At 48.3% G+C, this 3,415-nt stretch overlaps 1 pseudogene; it reads left to right on the plus strand.

The window, feature by feature from the left end:
* The first annotated feature begins 386 nt into the window (after positions 1 to 386).
* Positions 387 to 1,694, plus strand: LOC139019267 (F-box only protein 31 pseudogene; annotated as a pseudogene).
* Positions 1,695 to 3,415: the final 1,721 nt, after the last annotated feature.

Here is a 3,415-nt window from a genome sequence, read left to right on the forward strand (position 1 = left end):
GGTATGGGTTTAAAGTCCTACAATTGGCTCCTCTCTGAGAGGGCGTAGCTAGGCCCTAGGGGGCGTGGCTCGACACTAGGGCTGGCCCAGCCAGCTTAAAACCCTGCTGAGGGGCGGCTGCCCACACTGTGGTGGCTGTTAAGCATGGAGGCATGGAGGAGTGCGCTTGCCTCTGCAGAGTGGGCACTTTGCTGGGATGTCGGTGTCATCAGGAGTGTCAGGGCCCAGCTGAGAGGACATCGGCCAAGAGCAAGCAGTGTCATCAGGAGTGTCAGGGCCCAGCTGAGACGGCAGCGGCCTAGGGCAAGCCAGCTCTGGCAAAAAAGCACCTCGAGGCTGACACGGAAGCGCAGTGCTGTGCGGGGAGTGGAGGAATCTCGAGCCCCATGCAGCCCCCGTACTGCTCGCTGCAGGACCTGCCAGTGGAGATGCTAGTGAAAATCTTCGCCTTGCTCCTGGGCACTGACCAGCCCAGCCTGGCCCAGGCCTGCACCAAATTCCACCACATCCTGCACACCGACAGCATCTGGAGACGGCGCTGCCGGGAAGAGTATGGCGTTCATGAAACCTTGCAGAACCTGAAGACGATCAGTATGTCTTATCAAGAAGTCTATGCCAAGCTGCTCCACCCATACAGAAACATTTTGGGATTGTGGCAGCTAGATAGAGACTATGGAACACTGCTGAATGTAGTGGTAGATGGCTTATGCATTACTGGTGGGACGTGCAGGCCTTCCCATAACACCCATGTGGATGACCCAATGCAATTCAAGCCCTCCTTTAGAATTCGCCTGACAGAAAGAAAATCAGCCACGCTGGAGTACCTGGATGACTTCTACAGCTTTTCCCACAGCCGCCACCTGCAGATTCAGAAGGACAGGTTCTGCATCCAGTGGATCCAAAGAGACCACCGAATGGATTTACCACCGAAGATTAGGAGAGAACAGGGGCTGGAGCTGGTGCGGGAGAACAGACAGCAGTATGACTGGGTGACCTACCGCCGCCTCTACCTCCTGCCAAGCCACCCGGGCGACCTCATCAGGCCAGGCCTCTTCCAATTCAAAGACGAGAGCTTCAGACCAAAGAAGATTGCCATACTCAGCTTCCATGGGAAGTATGCCAGGGTCACCGAGATCAGGGGAGGGTTAATCTGGACGTTTGAGATCCACCTCAGGCGCGGCATCCAGCTGCGAGATGGCCTGATCTTCCGCAACTTCAACGAGCTCTCCCGCGTGGTCCAGGAGATTGAAGAGCAGGTGATCCGGAAGCAGCAGCAGCAGCAAGAAGACGGGACTGAGGAAAGCCAGGGCCATGGCTGGCAGAGCCCTGCCCAGCCCAGCGTCGGGGAGTCCGGGGCTGCAGCTTCGGAGGAGCAGCCTGCTCTGTTTGTTCTGCCTGTGGGCGTGAGCTCAAGAGATCAGAACTACCCCCGAACCTGCAGGATGTGTTTCTATGGCATGCACAATGTTATCTTAAGTGGCTTCCACAACCTCATGCGCCTCCCTGGAGTCGTCATCCTGTTCGATCAGAACCACCTCGGGTTCATCTCGCTGGAGGAGAAATACTTCATCCTGCTTGGCAGAGTCCAGAACATCTTCCAGAATGTGGAGGCGCCATCCCCGCAGGCCTTCCTGGAGCTGCTCTCGAAAGTTCAGTCCAGACACCCTGTGATGAGCAGCTTCCATGCACTTTGAAGATTTGGCCTTCTGACCAGGTTACCCACCTTTGTTTGTTTTTTAAATCCTCACCCGAGGATATTTTCCCATTGATGTTTAGAGAGAGTGGGGGAGAGAGGGAAAGACAGAAATAATCCATGTGAAAGAAACACATCAGTTGTTTGCCTCCTGCCCAAGCCGGACCTGGGCCAGGCTGGGTATGAGCCAGCAACTGAGGTAGAAATAAACCTTAGACCAGTGGTCTCAACCTTCCTAATGCCGCGACCCTTTAATACAGTTCCTCATGTTGTGGCCACCCCCAATTTCATTGTTACCAGTTGAACATAATTAAAGCATAGTGATTAATCACAAAAACAATATGTGTTTTCCCATGGTCTTAGGTCTTCCCATCCACAGGTCCAGGCTCTATCCACTGAGCCAAACCAGCTAGGGCTGAGCATGTCTTTTTAAAAAGAAAGAAAGAAAAAGGAAAGAGCCTAAAGGTAGATAGTGGTAATTGTTAGATTGTACAACTCTGAATATAATAAAAACCACTGAATTGTACATTTTATTTTGTTTTTAATTAAATCTTTATTATTCAGATTATTACAGTTGTTCCTCTTTTTTCCCCAAATAGCTCCCCTCCACCCAGTTCCCACCCCACCTTCTGCCCTTACCTCTCTTTCCCACTCTCCTCATCCATAGGTGTATGATTTTTTTCCATTCTCTTCCTGCACCCCCACACCACTTTCCCCCTGAAAATTGTCAGTCCACTCCCTTTCTATGCCCCTGATTCTATTATATTCACCAGTTTATTCTGTTCATAAGATTATTTATTCACTTGATTTTTAGATTCACTTGTTGATAGATGTGTATTTGTTGTTCATAATTTGTATCTTTACCTTTTTCTCCTTCCTCTTCTTAAAGGATACCTTTCAGCATTTCATATAGTACTGGTTTGGTGGTGATGAACTCCTTTAGCTTTTTCTTATCTGTGAAGCTCTTTATCTGACCTTCAATTCTGAATGATAGCTTTGCTGGGTAAAATAAAGTTGGTTGTAGGTTCTTGGTATTCATCACTTTGAATATTTCTGGCCACTTCCTTCTGGCCTCCATAGTTTCTGTTGAGAAATCAGCTGACAGTCCTATGGTTACTCCCTTGTAAGTAGCTGACTGTTTTCCTCTTGCTGCTTTTAACACCTTTTGTACAGCTCATGAGCTTTCTCGTGTTTCGTGCGCCATCTGTTAAGGACCGCTGATGAGTTTTCTCGTTTTTCACGTGCCATCTGTTATAGACCTTAGATGTCAACACACTGTCTTGTCCACATCAAATGAAGCGATCTCATTGGTGGAAACCGTACAGGTCAATCTATGAAAAACTATATAATTGCACGAACACATAAAGCATTGCAGTTACATTGTATTTTGGTCATTCTGTCTGTTCAGAATGGTTTTCATATTTTTAAATGGGTTTACTATTTTTTTAAATATTTTAATAATTTTTATTTCTTAAAGTATTACAAAGAGTATTACATATGTCTCCTTTCTTCCCCCCCCTTGACATTCCCCCGGCCCCTACCCCCCGCCCCGTGTCTTGTGTCCATTGGTTAATCTTATACGCATGCATATAAGTCCTTCAGTTGGTCTCTTAATCCCCCCCCAACCCTCCCCAGGCTTCCCACTGTAGTTTAACATTCTGTTCAATGTTGCTCTGCTTCTGTATCTACCCCTGTTCATCAGTCCATACTGGTCCCCTTTAT

The sequence above is a fragment of the Myotis yumanensis genome, unplaced genomic scaffold (assembly GCF_028538775.1).
Source record: "Myotis yumanensis isolate MYYU_CA2020_CCGP unplaced genomic scaffold, mMyoYum1.0.hap1 SCAF_11, whole genome shotgun sequence".
In the NCBI taxonomy this organism is placed as follows: Eukaryota; Metazoa; Chordata; class Mammalia; order Chiroptera; family Vespertilionidae; genus Myotis; species Myotis yumanensis.